Source organism: Anser anser (assembly GCF_964211835.1).
Source record: "Anser anser genome assembly, chromosome: 3".
NCBI lineage: Eukaryota > Metazoa > Chordata > Aves > Anseriformes > Anatidae > Anser > Anser anser.
In genome coordinates, this window is record NC_139722.1 from 55,662,776 (window position 1) to 55,679,536 (window position 16,761).

General features: G+C 38.3%; 1 long non-coding RNA gene across 2 annotated transcripts in view; it reads right to left on the reverse strand.

Moving 5' to 3' along the window:
• Positions 1–622: 622 nt before the first annotated feature.
• LOC310896804 overlaps positions 623–16,761 on the reverse strand; it is a 47,186-nt gene continuing 31,047 nt past the window's right edge. For both annotated transcript variants that reach the window (XR_014581849.1, XR_014581850.1), the window contains one exon: positions 623–2,934. This is a non-coding gene — a long non-coding RNA (uncharacterized lncRNA). The remainder of the gene's footprint in view (positions 2,935–16,761) is intronic.

The following is a 16,761-nucleotide window of genomic DNA, read 5'->3' on the forward strand; positions in this document are numbered from 1 at the left end:
TTCCCCCTTTTGGCAGTGGCCAACCATTAATGCAGCTCGCAGGTACAACTTGCAACCAAACCTTAAGTGAACCAAAATGGCTGTTTTTCACACAGTTCTGCCTTTCCCTGTCAGGTGAAATTTTCTGCCTTTTATTTTTGCATCTCTAGCAAAGGAATTTAAATTACCTGGTTAGGTAAGTGAGAGTTTCACTCTTGGAATATAATTTTGTTTTCATATCTTATGTTTCTTTATACCTCTGAAAAAGGATCATTCTGAACAGTAATGGTGGCTTTATGCAGTCTGTATTCTTTAAACAAAATAAGGTGGAACTTCAGCTAAATATACCTGTAAAAAATAATCTGAAGGATTCTCTAAAAACATCAAAGGGATATTCACATTTGATCACTTGTATAAGGACAAATATATATATATTAATAAATATATTATAGACACTCAGGGTGATGTAGGCAGCTACATACTGGGAGGGAACCTCTCTGTTTCTGATCTGACCTTTTCAATACTCTGTATGTTGAAGCAGGAAGGAGACTAATTGCTGCAAACCAGAAGCTATAGTAATTACTCTAATTCAGAAGTTACCAACCTTCAGAAAAGGGAAATGCAGAAAGGGAATCATGTTTAAAGGCAGCCCATTTTGCTTTGTTCTTCAACACAGCCCCATTCATAACACTGTGGAATTTATGAGTCTACTGAAAGTGAGGTCTCATAATGTGCACAGCATGTTGCCAGTTAACATGAATGAGCTTCTCCTCTGCTTTCTGTCTGATTACTATAATACCGTGCTTGAAAAGAGGCCCTCCCTTCTAAGACACACATGTTACAATGAAGTGTAAAACAAGGCAATAAGCTGTCCAGGTAGGTTCATGCAGCATTTCTAACCATCAGTCCTTAAAAACGTGATCTAACGCCCCTGGAAGTAAGTTGAAGTGATGAATTTCTGTGGAGCTCTGGAGGCAGGCCTGGGACGATATGTGCCTTTGTAAGCCTTCCAGTGCTTCCTGGTTCAGTTCAAGAAAGAAATGCTAGCTTGCTTGTGGGATTGTTCTGCTTTGATGTCCGGTTCCAGATGGAGCCAGAAGTGCCGAGGCACGTCGGGAAAACAAAACCAAACTTTTACAATCTGCAGGAAAGATGCATGAGAAGAATAGAATTGTATTCCTCTTGCTGGCCACTGTTTTTGTGAAAGCGTTGTAACTTAAAAAAAAATAAAAATTAAAAAAAAAAAATCACTCTATAACATATTGGAGAGCAAATAAGGATTGCAGATATCTTTTTAAAAAATCTTTCAGATGTTTTATTCTCCCAAAGACGTGCACAAAGCTTCTTCTGATCTCAGTGGTACCGGATTTGACTCTAAAAGTTCAAACCACAAACAATGAAGCCATTACTCCTATGATTCATCTGACCTTCCAGCAGAAAAAAGAGCACCCTGTTCCTAGAGCTGCAACACTTACTGTACTTAATTATGAATTTACATGCAGTAGTAGAGTCTCCAATGTGTTTTATATTCATATACCAGTCTGTAGCACTAGCATATTGAAAGTGCTCAGCTGTAAAAGTTATTTAAAAAATCATTCATACAATCTTGTACGTGTCGATCTTTATTTCAACTGCAGTGTTTGAAAGCAGTAGAGCTCTATGTACTCTCTTCAATTGATTTTTCAATATTAATTTCAATTACAGTATCTTGAGTTAATCCACAATTATAAATATGCAAAATTCCAGTTTGAGAAATGGATTTGTTCTCAATAACCTTTCCCTGCACTCTAGCCATAAGCTTTGGAATGATTCTTCTCGTAATTAGAGCTGTTCAAACCCTTCCTGCCATAGAAGCACAAGCATTTTGAACTTTTTGAATGAAAATACTCTGTCATTTTATCTGCCAAAAAAATGGGAAAAAAAAATAGGAAAAAGATCGCTTGATGCCTGGCAGTTACGAAATGGGGCTTTTTGCTCTCCCTTAGGTCACTGAGGACAAATTCCAGTCCCCACTGTGGTATAAATGCAATGGCTGCTTAGTAATCTGTAGGATGTATAGTGGTCTCCACTCTTAGGGAAGGAACACAAGGAAACTTCCATCTGAGCAGTCCCGCCTTACTTTCAATCATGTGCTTGTCCCTGAGAGGGATGTGACAAGGTTCCTCAGGGCTCAGAGCGAGCTGGATGTGCTGGCTTGGGATTTACAAGTGGCAGTGTCTCCCACTGCTGGTGCTTCCCATTGTGGCATGGGTGCAGAGCTGCAGCCAGGCCAGCCATTCCTGCAGCAGGACATCCTTCCGATTCATTCTGAGAGGTCTCTATTTTCTCCTCGCTTCTAGCTCCGCAGCTGCATGTGAACAGCCACCCACCTCAGGAGGTCTCTAGTCGTTGGTGCTGATTCCCAGGAGCTTCCCAGGTCTCCCTCATGGCTAATTTATCACCACTGTCCCCAGAGTGGCCTGAGGAGACCCATCTTGCCCGAGGAGACCCTGCTCTATTCCTGTCTGCGAGACAGGATTTCATCATGCAGGGCAGTGGCCTGCCAAGGTTATGGCCCAAAGATATCTTCCTCATACAGTTCTCTGTGCACCTCTGGCTGGACATATCATACAGTATGTATGGGAAATGGGGATCATTGAGGGGGGGCATGTCGACTTTGATGTGTCTGGTCTCAGTACAGGAGGAGATACTCAGTGTTCAGCACTGCTGGGCTTTTTTCTTTTTTTCTCTCTTTTTTTTTCTCTTGTTTTGTTTCAAATGACAGGCTCCCATTCTACTGGCAAAGCTCAGTTTTCCATAAGCTACAGGCTATTTAAACAAAGTTTTCCCAGAGGTACCTCAGATTTAAATAGCTGATGATGGCAAGAGGGTCTGATGTGATTTACAGCAAGTCCTTTTACAACTCAGTCTGTTGCGAGCAGTCAGCATTTGAAAGAAATCCACAAATCCACTTGGCTGTTAGAAACATAAAAAAAAACAAAACAGACACATGAGGATCCAGGAGCAGGATACTTTAAAATATTATCCAGGTTTCAGGCCCAGGTCTCGCTTGTTTAATGTACTATGTGCCGTAAGTCCCACGGCTCAGGTCCTTAGTCATTCATCTTTGAATTAATTTTAAAGCAGTTTCAGAGTATTACTTTTCCTTACTGTTTGCCTGTGTAGACAAATAAACCAACAGAATTATAGCAGCGTAATAAACCACAACTACATCAACGTAACTTCCTCAAGGGAACCCACAGTGAAATCAAGTGACTTCACCTGCAGTATAATTAATTCTTTTCCAAACACAAATATTCAGTTTCTGTCAAGAAACCTTTGTGTTAAAAAATCTCCAAACAGTTCCCTCTTTGACATGAAGGTTTACAAAATGTGACTTTTTAAATCACATTTATTCAAATATTCAAAATTTGTCAGGCCCAAGTAAATAACAGTTCCTTAATTTTGAAAAACATACATTTATAAATTGACTTTGGGGCTTTCTGTTTAATTTCTTGTTTATTTTTTAGAAAGAAAAAAATAAGGCAGTTAGAAACCTTAATATAAGTTCTTTCTTTAAACTGAAGAGTATACTTTTTTTCTCAAGGACTTTTAACCTGTGTTTTTAGCTTTTTTTTAGTGCATGTCACAATGAGTATAACAGAAAACTGATGATTATCTTATTAAATGAAAACGGTTTACTTAAACATTGTCACTATCACTTTAAGCTCTTTGTCTGTACTTGTCTGCTAAATTGTTGTTTCTTGTAACTGATTTATCACAGAGATGCAAAAATACAAATACTACACATGGCAGTGGGAGGAAAAAATGTTTTTTTCTTGTTGATTTTTGTTCACATTAGTTTGCATTTAAACCTATGTTCTTTCTGCACAATGTTATATCCCAGAAGGATATATTTATGATTAAACTGCGAAAGTGGCACTAAAAACCACAAACAGTTGCCAGCATTGCCAGCAAATCATTATTATACCACTCAGTATGCTTAATCTTTCTTATATTTCATGCAAGCTAAATTCACCCTCTGCAGAGGAAAAGTAAATGGCCGAGGCATTGCTTAAATCCCAATTAATCTCAGATCCTGCACCACATAACTGTAGGAATATTCCAAATATGTAGGTTTCTCTGATGTCTATTTCTTAGTTTCAGCTGATAAATGAAGGATGTTAGGGGAAAATTATACTTTTGCTCCCCCCCCCCCCCCCCCCCGACATGGTAGGTTAATATGAATGGAGCTGCTTTTTCTGCCAGCAGTCAATTGCTTCCTGTATTCAAACTACCTTAATTAAAGCTAGCTGTAGATGAATATACAGTATAGGAGAACTTTACATAAGGACATTGTTAAAAAAAAATTATAGATCAATCACTTGGGGGGGGGGGGGGGAGAAGCAAAACCAGAAGAAATGCTCAGTAATGCTAAAACATGCATGTATGTCTGATAAATCAGAAAAACATGTCAGAAAGTTATCATTAACATCCATTAACTAATACCTTATTAGAGCAAAGCATTGATGGCATTATCTGAGATCTATGTAATATGCAACAAGTCTAAAGAATTTTCAAGTGAAAATAAAGTTCAAACCGTCATTTCATTTTTATTTCTTTCTTTTCTCTGAACAGATAAAACAGACCATATTGTTAAAATTAAAAAATCTGACCACAATTATCTTAAATGTGTTATTTATTAATATTTGAGGGTCTCTGTGGATTTTCTCTCTGGAAATGCTCTTTTCATATCTGGAAGGAAGCTCTGCATTCCAGCTCCCTGCAGCCCTTCTTGGGAGGCATGAGCTTGTACTTGTCCTAGCAAGCTGGATGGTATTTATCCATTCCAGTTATTCCAGCTAGTTTGTGCCACCCTTCATGAGCTGCAAAGACTGTGAGAAAGGATACAAAGCAGCATGGATATGCAAGCACAAGGGAAAGTTGATAGTGGTTTTGTCTGCTTATGCACAGACTTATCTAGGAGTGCTGTTTACCTCTGTTTGGGCATCTGCCAGAACTCAGTCCTGATTTAGGGGTTTTCAGCATACAGAATCAAACTAGTCCAAAGGACTGTGGAGGAACAATTGCACTGCTGTATCTTTCATGTCTGTGGAAGCAGAAAGCCCATGTGAAGCCAACTTCTGATTCATCTGACCTCCAGGATCTCTTGAAGCCTCACCCTTTTGCTCACACAGTTCTGGTTAGTGATTCATTAAAGTTAATACTAATAATGCTCATAAACACATTTTGGGAATGCTGACAACTTTCTTCTGGAATGGTGGTTAGTGAAGTCTCCTTCCCCTTCCCTACACCAGAAATGATGCAACCAGGGTAGGACCAGGCAGTGTTACATGCTGGAAACCTAATGTGCATTGCAAATGACAACATCCACAGTTGGGTGAGGAACTGTTCTGCCTCAGCTTGCAGACCCTTAGGAGCTTCCTGCTTTTGTTCTATGAAAATCAGCTAGCAGTGAGAAACCTTTTTTTTTCTTTTTTTTTTTTTCTTTCTTTATGTTAGCTTTTGGTGAGCTCAGATCAAAACCAAATGAAAAAAAAATTTTCCTGTCATTCAAATTTTTGTATTTTAGCCAGCTTTTGTCCTTGAGACCAAAGATCCAGATGTCAGATTGTAGTAGTGGAAAGGACCAAACTGTGGTACTTTTGGTGCTATCTGTTGGCAGGAACAAATTCTCGGATGTCTGGAAATCTAGCAGATGTTCCCATAGATACTGATTGAGAAACTAAAGATATTTAAGAAACTAATTTTGAATTATTTTAGAAGATTTGGGTACCCAAGAACCTTCCAGAGCGGAAAACCTATACAGTTGAATGTGAAAGCTCTCTCATCCTTGCCCATCAATGCACTCCCTTTCCTGCCAGTGCTCTTGGCCTCTTTCCCCTCCTGGTACAGGTGAGGAAAATGTTCCCTAAGTCCTTCTCCAGAGTCAGTGACAATCCATGCAGTGCTGCAGCAATCCACCTGTGCAGCATGCACAAAGAGGAAAGGCCTTTGGGTCATTCATTGTGAATGGATAGAAGTGAGACTGAAAGCTTCTAGGCCTATTTAATTTCCCATCTTTACATCAGTCAGGAGTAATGCACTGAAGCCCACAGATTTCTTAGTATATATTCACTGTTCACATATCCAAAGTTATTATTTTTCCATTAAATCATAATTTTATATTTTTTGCTTTGCCAAGAAACTTTAAATGCTCTTCTGTTCCTACTAGAACTACAGGTATGTCTTTTTTCCTATATTGAAAATTTCAGGAGAGTCCAAACTGTGCTAACAACACAGTAACTCCAATATCTTGTGGAAGAGAAAATGTTACGTCTTTGCAGAAACAAAGACAAAACAGAAGAGCAGCTGTTTTGGCACCATAAACTAGGCACCATAAACTAGGTCAGAGACACTAAATGATGATGGCACATGGTATTTAGTGAGGCAGCATCTTCAAATGAAATTTTGGTCCATAAATAGGAACTTGTATTAGGATAGTTCAGAGTAACTTGCTTGTCGCCATATTTATTTATTTATTTATTTATTTTTAGATACAGTTTCAATAGTTCAAAAACGGAGTATATTTTGAGCTATCCAGATCTTTTAAGTTCCAAAGCCACTGGCCACTTTTAGGCTTAATACAAAAAATCTGTTTTTTTCAGAGGAAGAAACACAAGCAGTTCTCAGTAACTGAAAATTCAAAAAATAAAAGTGGACATGGGTTTTAAGCCAAAGCAGTTACATTTGGAAATGTTGATGCCACTATAAACTACAAATAATATTAAAACATGGATCAAAAGAAAGAAAAGCATGGATTTGATACTGTACATAAATCTACTACCAAGTTAGGAGATGTATTTCATTACCTAATTGCACAAGATAGGTTCTTCAGATCTGTTTTTCAAAACCTGGGGGGGAGGGGGAACAGGAGTGTACCTATTTTCCTTGAAATGCAAATAGGTACTAAATGATTTTTTTTTTTAATTTAAATCAAGAGAAGTTAAGGATCTGATGTCCTCTGTGTTCATAACTGCATAGGAAATATCATTAAACTTTGATATATCTTTAGATGCCAAAGTAAATTTGAAACTCTGATCACTGAAGCCTGTCCTGTTTCCATAACAGTTATTTGGGCATTGTTGTTTATTTCCTTGGAGACAGCATCAGACCCTAATGTACAATCAAAATCAATGGCAAAACCTTCATCAACTTCCAGGAAAAACAGATCAAGTCTATACGTTGGTAAGGTGTTTGTGTTTTGTTTTGTTTTCTAAATTACATTTTTAAAAAACTCAGAAAAGCATCCTGCTAAGAGCTTTGTGGCCCTCTCTTCTATCTTTCTGCTCCACCTTTAACATACAGTTTAATTAAGTCAAGAGCATTTTAGTTTTGAAGAATAGTAATTGAATAATTGCTAAAAGGGACACAACCATGAATAATATGTATGGGGAACTTGATCTGAAAAAAAAAAAAAAAGAAGAAAGGATTCTATTGCAAGAATTACAGCTGGAATTATCTTTATTTTGGAATTGGGAGCAGGGATTAATATCTTTTTGTCCCTGACATAATACGAAGAAGTGTGCTGATGAAACTTTCTGATGAAATCTGCTAAGGACGCTAATTTAGGAAACACCAGAGAAGCAAACAGGAAGAACTTGTGCACTTGACATAAAGGTTTGACAGAGCAAGTGTGGGAAGCCACCACCACATACTTGTCCTGTAATTGAGGAGCTCATTGACTGGAAACAAGCAATGAGATGAAAAGATCTGTGTCTACAGGTTGATGGCAGGATAACAATGGACTTGCAGAATGATGCATCCATTAAAAAAAAAAAAAAAAGAAAGAAATGTGATATTAAGACATGCAAGGCCATTCCCTTGCGCAATTCCTTCATAAGCTACTGGCGTAGTATGAAAAGGTGTTCAATTCTGTGTTTAAGAAAGATGAGCTTGAACGAGAGCCAGCACACTGAAGGGTTAATCAAAGACTGCTGAGAATAGGAAAAAAAAAAAAAGATTTAAAGAATTTTGCATTGTTTGGTCTAGCAAACCTAAAGCCTAGGCATTTTTTAATAAACACTATTGAGAGAAAAACTAGCCATGAATCAATTTAGGATGGCAATTAAGATTTCTTATCCTTACAGGACTAGGTTTTTGGAACAACTTGTTTTAAGATTAGTCGTTATAAATTTGTGCAAGGATTGCATGACAAAGCCACAAGCAATAACAAGGGATAGGCTTCATTGACACAGAATGTTCCAGTCCTGGGAGTTTGTGCTGCTTGGTATTAAAAACACAATTACAACAACTGCTGGAAAAAATGAAAGAAAACAGAAAGAAAAAGAAAAAAAAAAGAAAACAAAAAAAAAAGAAAACAAAACATTGAGCTGCCTACAACTGTCCTCTAACAATGGGTATTTTTATTATTATTGAAAATAGGAACATTTCCTTCAGATAACATGTAAGAATTTGTTGGAATAATAATTTCGTAATATCTTCAATGAAGACATATAGATCAGCATAAATTTTGAAAATTATTTAGGTTTCAACACAGCACCACCTATTGGAATAAAAATAGTAGTAGTGGCTTGGAAATAGTACAAACAAGGCCGGGCTAAACTATGATTAATTTATAGACTTGCATTTTGGAGAGCTATGTAACTAGCTCTGCCTTGGATGTTATCCCTGTTAAAATAAATTTGAAGACAAACATGCTATTATTTTTTTTATTTTATTAGAAAGGAAGATTTTACCACAGCATAGGTGAGGTAAAGATTTGCTGTGAGCTATTAGACGTAACTTGGCACAAAGGCAAGATATTTACACAGCGATAAAAGAGATAAGAATATATTTCCTAGTAAAGAAAGCATTGTACATGAGAATTTAAATGACCTGCAGATAGATACAGATACATGATAAAAAGTAGATGCTTGGCCTATCATTAGAGAACATATCAGCCACTTTAAAATACACTCTGCTCAAATTAATCATCAGTATGCTGCCATTTCAAATGAGGCATGCAGGTGGAAAAGTGGAATGGCACAGTCCTTTCTTTGTATTAATGAGGAGATTATAACATGCTGCAGTTCAAAGTTTCAGGTGCGGAGGGAGTGCAGGCATTTAACAACATCCAGAGAACAAGGTGGGACGTGCATAGTTCGGAGCCGCATCCTCAGGGGCTGATCTCATCCCAGTCCCACCCTTTCTCCATCCAGGAGGAAAAAGAAGTTCTGCATCTTTTTGTTTATTTATTTATTTTCCTTTTGGCAATTATTTCTGATCACGGATTTAGAAAACAAGGTACAATGAAAGCAGTTTCTGCTGCTTTGCGTGACCAATACACTGACAAGGTTTGAAATGCCACTGCCCTCTTCCCTGTTCCTATGCAGCAAGCAATCCAAAGAGCAGTACTGCAGGCTGCACAGGGAGAGCTGAAGAGGGACTGGTCTCCATCTCCCTGAAATATTAGGAGGAAGGGTAATGTGAAAACAGTGTAATGTTGTTTTGCCCTCACGTGGCTGGGCTGCTCAGGCAGGTTGTGTGCCCGGCTTCCCCCAGTGATGGAGAGCTCACAAGCAGCCTGAGGAAAGTGGCGTGCCCTGTCAGAGACTCCTTGCCAGCCAGCAGGCTGGTGTCAGGCCAGGATAGGGGCAGCTCTGGAGGATCTTCCCGGGGCTGGAGGCCCCCAGGAGGATGCTGGTGACAGAGAGAAGTGTCTTGGTTACAGCCCCCTCCCTTAGATTATTAGCTTTTTATTTAATGAAGTAAATGGTCAGATATAGACTATGAGACAGCAAGCATAAAAACTTACAGGCACCACTCTCCCATTTAGCAAGCACGTCAGTGTCAGGTAAGGCTGTACTTCTTCTGGAGTTCATGAGCAAGAATGCAACAGTTTTCAAGAATAAAATTGACGCTCCTATATTTCAGTACTATTGCTGTACTTCAGACAACAAGCATAAAGTTATGATCCACGGTAGTTAGATAATACTGCTGTATGAATTATAATGCCAGTTTACACAGACTTTTGTTTAATATTTGAATTTTGACATTTGAAATTTTTATTTTTTTTATTTATGGAGTCAAAAAGCGACGATGTTTTATATTCTGTAAATGTTTTGTTCTTATTAAGTTGTTTGAAATTTTGTATTGCCCTGTGTCCTCACCCACAGACAAGTTTACATAACTAGAAGGAGACTTCAAGTATGTGATTATTTATTTTTTTTTTTAAAGAGACAGGAGCCAAGTACAAAGTTAATAACAACATTCAGAGTTGGAGCAGGAGGTTCAAATGTGCCTTATTTTAGGTATCTTAATTGTCAGCTTCTCATAGTTCACAGACATGAGCTGAAAAGAGAAACGTGGACATACTTTAAAGAAGTGACAACATTAGAAAGGAGGAGTTATTTTTTAAAAATCCTTCAAAAATGTCTTCATACACACAAGCCAAGGTTTCTTTCTTATTTTTCCACCCTGCAAATAGGAATAAGTTTCCACATGGCCACCAAAGAGCTTTCAAGGAAAATATTTGTTTTCTGTGGTCTACAATTTCTGTGGATAAGCATTTATTCACTTCAGTTTTCCTTTATAGGCAAATCAAGGAAAGAGTGAAGATGAGAAATACATTTTCATGTACAAATTAGAAGCATAACCATAGTTTTTACTGGACTTTCTATATTTTACAGTATTTTACTGTTAGCTGTGATTCAGACTTGTTTTTCATACTTTGATTATATATCCATATATTTCCATGTTCTGCATATTTTAAGATTAATATCTTGTCTGTCAGTGCATTTGCACTATCAGACTTAAATTGAACATTTTCACCAATTTATATAATTTTTACAAATATTTATATTTGTGTTTATATTTTTTATATTTTTATACTTATATGTTTTCCAAAATATTTGGAATAAACATTCCCCAGAAATCATTACTTTGCCATTTGCTACAGTATAATATCTAGACTAAGAGTACTTCTGTCTTTGTTTTTGTGGTTAGTGATTTCAACAAAAGATGTAGGTTGAGTTTCAACCCACTCTTCTGGAACGACAAAGAGTGTATGCTACACTATGTATGTCAAATGTAACAGAATCATTGCATCTCTGTATAGATCATATATTTGTTGCTGTATATTGATCTGATGATTTATTAAAAAAATAATTATTATTATTATATCTAGGCATTTCTGAAAATCTTTTGCTGCAGTGTTACAGCACTACTTGCTGTTAATCATGAATTGGTTGAATAAAGAGAATATCTGCATGCTTCCACCATGGCATCTAAAGACTTAGACTCTTTCATCCTCCTGTTCTGAAGAACACTTCACCTTCTGATTTGTTATTACACTGAGTAATAATCCTTGGGTCACTACAACCAGAAGTACTTTTCCAAATATTATTTTATCCCCTACTGAGAGAAAAAAATCCCACGCCTTTGACCCGCAATTTCTATCTGTTGTGTTTTGAAGCTAACCTGTTGAATTTGGGTGAAGTCATTCAAGTAAAAGTAATGCCAGACTTTCGAATGGGCTGAGTATCTGCCTCTCCCAAATCATTGTGATCTGTGAGTGCTCAGTAGCTTTTTGTTGTGTGTTTTTGTTTGTTTGTTTTTGTAAATGGCAAATTGGGCCATTTATAGTAAAGCCTAAGACAGTTAAAAACTGGCACAGGTTCTTCCTTTGAAAGACCCAACAAACCACTAACCATTTCCAACTAAATTCCAACCGCTGCACTTCCTAAGGGAGAAGGAGCAGGGGAGGAAGCAGATAGTTGATTTTCCAGCTGCAGCAACCTCTAGTCACATCAGCAGTGAAATCCTGAATACGGGATTTTTTTTCTTTTCTACTGAGTCATACCACTGGCAGTGTTTAAAGACTTTTCCATCACCATAAGAAATCACTAATATTAGCAGTGTTAGCTTTATTTCTGAGCTTCCAACTGTTTTTGAAGAGTTTTCACTGAAATTACGTTCACTTGTGAGCTTACTGTGTTTACAAGGAAACATGTATGCATTGTTGGAACAGGTGTCCAGGAACAGGGTGGAATCTCCATCCTTGGAGGTCCTCCACACTCGGCTGGCCAAAGCACTGAGCAAGCCAAGGCAACTTCAAAGCTAGCCCTGCTCTGAGCAAGGGGTGGGAACAGATGCCCTCCAGACAGCCCCTGCAGACAGAACAGATTATTCTATGATTCTGTTGTTCACTGTCATGGTAGCAAACTTACTACAGGAGCTTCCTTTTTCTGCCATGTTTTTAATATTTTTCTCATTACAGTGTTACCAGATCCTGGTGTAATCAGATTTTGATGTTTTTTAGTATTTTAAGTAGGAAATAGAGAGGGTCATTTATTAAGAAGCAAGCAATATCATTCCTAATTAACTTTATATACTAGTTACCTGTTAATTTGTTTTATGTCTTTTTAAATACAAACAAAATACTAATTAAAACAATAAAGTACTGGACTAAGCTATATATACCCTTGCTCACATTTGAGAGCATAGGTACCAGTTGTTGTTAAAGTATTCTGTATGTTGGATACATTAACTGCTGTCATTGTTTATCTTTCACTACAGAGGGTAGTTGTCACATTTCATTTCTAGGCCGAATGTCTTTTACCTGGAATGTGGTTTGATAGAAACTGAAGTCTCCTGGGCAGTCCAATGGACAAGACGTTGAAGTCAAAGGCTTTGGTTTATTCGGATCTCTGCCACTAAATAAGCTCATTCTTAAACCACGATAGGTCTTAATTCAAGGTTTATTATAACTAGAAGGAAGCTCTATATTGAATTCCGTGGACCTTGTCCTGGTGCCCACAATGTGTCTCCTGTGATAGACTTAAAATTGGGAATGACTGGTGAGAAAGCTCTTTCTAGCTTTGTGCAAGCAAAAATGCACAATTTTTATCTTTAAGATAATGCTAGGGCCCAGAGGCAGCCACGATGATGATAGAGTAGAGAGTTGCATAGAACAGCCACCCACACTCATGTGCCATGCGTTACGTGCTGCAGAGGATGGTGCTAATTGGATCTTCAGGGAGGGAGAGCCTTTTCTCCTGGGTAAGTTTTCTCATGAAAAACTCACCTATTTGCCTCAGAGGGCTCTCAGGAACATTAATTGTTTACTGCCCTCATTGTTGTCATATTAACTGTTGTTAATTATAATGTTATTGTAATAATGCTTACAGCAAGGCTTTCTAATTCAGGGAAATTGGAAAATGATGCTCAGCTCCTACCTGTAGGTACAGCATTATTTCTTATTTGCTAGCTGCATTTTAACATCTTCATTATGTTAAACTCGTATACTTACAATTCCACCTGTCTTGCAGACAGGGAGGCATTTGTGTTTTGCTTTGGGGTGGGTTGTTTTTGGTTGTTGTTTTCATAAGAACTCAGTGTTAATAAAATTCACCCTGCAGGTCAGGAAGTCCTCATGCAGGCAGATGGAATTTAAAGATTATCCAGAAACACCATCCAAAACTGTCTGTATCTGGCAGTGATGTTGATCGTGGTGGGAGAAGAAGATCCTGTTTATATTTTCCTTGATGCAAGGGCATAAATTATGGGATGCATACAAACCAAACCTCAGTCTCCATGCACCTCTTGCAGGAGGTCTGTGTTTATAAATGCATAAACCATCTGTTTAGTGTTTGCAAATTAAACACCTGCTTTTTTGATAGTACAAATTAATATCTAGATCCAGAAAAGCTTGTGGGGTCCAGTGAAGCTACACAAGCTGTTGCTTGATTCTTTGCAATAAATGCAAAATATCACATGATTAAAGAAAATGCCTGCAAATGCAGACTGGATTTTCCTGTTTCAGCTTAATTCCTGTGTTCGAGTAATTAACCACATCTTTGAAACACAAAATTTGCAATCACTGCAATTTTTGAGCATGCCTTTTCTTACTATGTGTGATGTATGTATCTTCACTGAAGAATAATGTGAATAACTGTATGTAAAAACAACAACAACAACAACAACAACAACAACAAAACGGTGTTTCAAATAAGTAAATACATAAAGTAGTGTAGATATATCATGTGAAAGTCAAGCTGACATATCTGCTTTTTCATTTACCGGAAATATCTCCAAGTTACTGTTTATGTTAGTAAATCCTTTCCAGCACTAAGGTGGCCGCTAGGTTTCCACAAAAGATGCTGTTTGGCTTGGAAAGGTGGTTTGGCCTCACAATTGCCAGAGATACTCAGAAAGCCAGGACCGTTTTTCCAAACTTTGAAGGAAAGTAGTTAAAGTACGTTTTGAGTATCCTCCATTAGAATAGCTGTGCATTTTACAAAATCTCACCAGAGCATCTATTTGCATCATTAAATGCCTAAATACCTTCTCCAGACTGCCCTTAAATAAACAAATAGATTGTGTTGAAAGAGATTTTTAAAGCTTTTCTTCAGAGTGAAATCAGCCATGTAAAATCTGGCACATTCTTAAATGCGTTCCATTGGATTTTTTGTGTAACTGTAAGTTTGGTTTTAGCAGGTGCTATTAAAGCTTGTGCTGTTTTATGAGGAACATTTTGGTCAGCTCCACTGAAATTTCATGACTCACCAAGAGTCTGTCAATCTTTTATTATATTTTGCTGTGTGATGGAATGGAAACTAATCTCTTTATCAGTGAGTACACCCTGCAAACACATAACAAAACAAAATGAAAAAGCCCGTTCGATTTGAGAATCCAAAGTCAAATTTTCTTAGCTTATTATTACTTTATTCCAGGCAATGCAACAAAAATGTGTCATCATCCCAGCTGCATGTGGACTTTAATAATGAATGTCTGTAACTGTCTGATGGCGCATGCAAGGAGTTTTACTCTGTTCCCACTGAAGTAAATGGGAGTTTTGCTACTGACTACAACAAAGCACCTTATCCTCATGTGAACTTAATGAATATGTCACTTTCATGAATAGCATATGCCATGTTTTATTATGATTATTTGGTTTATTTATATTTGATTATTCGTCACTCAAAATTTATGTCTTTGACATTGGGATACATTTTCTCTCCTGAACTATGTACTCTGTGCAGTCCTGGTAACGGAGATAAGACAGATATTGGCACATTAGTGACAATTAACAGTTCATCTGCCAAAGAGGACTCCTCAGCTGGGGTAAGAGAAAAAATAACTCGCGTCTCCCAAACATGACACCCAGGATAATAGGGTCCACAGCCAAAATACAGGAGGTTCCACTGACTTTTAGTTTCTAAATGGCCCTGAGAAACATTGTCAGGTGGTAACAGAGCAGTCCTTCAAGGTCTCTACATCTCATAGTCAGCACTGCAGCAACACAAAGCACAAAGCTATGAAGTTCTCTGTCTTTAGCTGAGTTTTTGGCTCCTGTATTTGACCGCCATTACATCAATATGAACAGAGGCCACAGTGTTAACAGCAAATGCCTTTTGAATGCATCCTACCAATGTTTTACATATCCACGTGTCCCCCTGACTTCTCAGGGAACGTCCCCTAATTTTCTAAGCAACAGGGAGTGAGGGTGATCTCAGATCCTTTCCTGATGAGCTACAGAAAAGCTTATGTCTGTAACACACAGAGGAAATAGAGAGAAGGCACTGGAGGACTGGAACTACTCAGATGTTTTAACCTGAGTGTTGAAGTAAGTAAGTCTGAATGGGGGAGAAGTGCCAAGAACTCACATTGTTTCAGTGCAGACTTTAGAGCTGTAAACTGCAATCCCTCTACAGCATGCTCTTCATTACTGCCTACTTCCACTCACCACCCTTCAGCCCCTGAGTGTTTTCCACCTGCTCCTCACAGCTGTCTCTGGCCACTTCAATGGTGTTCTCTCTCCCCACTACTTACAGCTCCTTCCAGCTTCTCTTAGCCACACTTAGTAAGTGCTGTACTAGTGATGATGGCTGTGAGCAAGAAGAAGAGGCTGTTCAGAGCATGAAGGTGATGAAGAGCAGCAGGTGACAGCGGTAGCAGTGCAGGAAGAGACACAGGCTCATCTGCCCCTTCTCACGTTCCCCTGGTGTGTGATGCTGTTGACAGGTCTCCTTCAACACCACCCTGCACCGTGGTGCTTTGAGAGAATCTTGGCATTGAAGGGGTTGCCCTGTTCGCTGAGGAGAAGCTTTCTTAAATCTGTTCCTACTCATTTCTTATTATAAGGAAGCTTTGTCCTCTCCAAGAAAATGTGTTTCCTGCTGAAGAAAGTATACATGCATATGGGACAACCACACTGAGTTAGCCACTGAGATTCAGGAAACCAAAGAGAAAAGCATTAGCTCCTGGAGCACCTGTTCACCTTGCTGACACACACCATGGAAGTCCCCACCCAGCCCCCAGAACAATAGCCCTGTTTCAGGGTGTTTCAGGGTGACGGGATGCACTTTGGCCAGTTCAGAAAACATCAACACTCAATACAGCTTGCAGTATTTAGCAGAGAACTGCAACAGATCATATTAAAAATAAACATATCGATGGGTGCAAAGTAGCCCTAGTGCAAACTTGATCTACTTTAACTGCATTTGCTTATGCAGCACAACCAGTTCCTTGGCCTCTGTTTTACTCTGCCATTACAGAAGCCTCCACACACTCATGAACATGTGTTTCTAATCACAAAATGCTCTAGGAAAGACCACCTGCCTACAAAGGATACTTTTTTCCCAGTCCCAGAGGGGGTCTTACAGACAGGTTTTAGCATACAGCAAAAAATGAGCAGAGCAAAAAGCTGAAAGGACAGCTTTCTTTTAATGAAAGGCTACAGTGTTATCCATGATGTTTGTAACAAAGCTAGGAGAGAAGACATTTCTAAATTATTTTTCC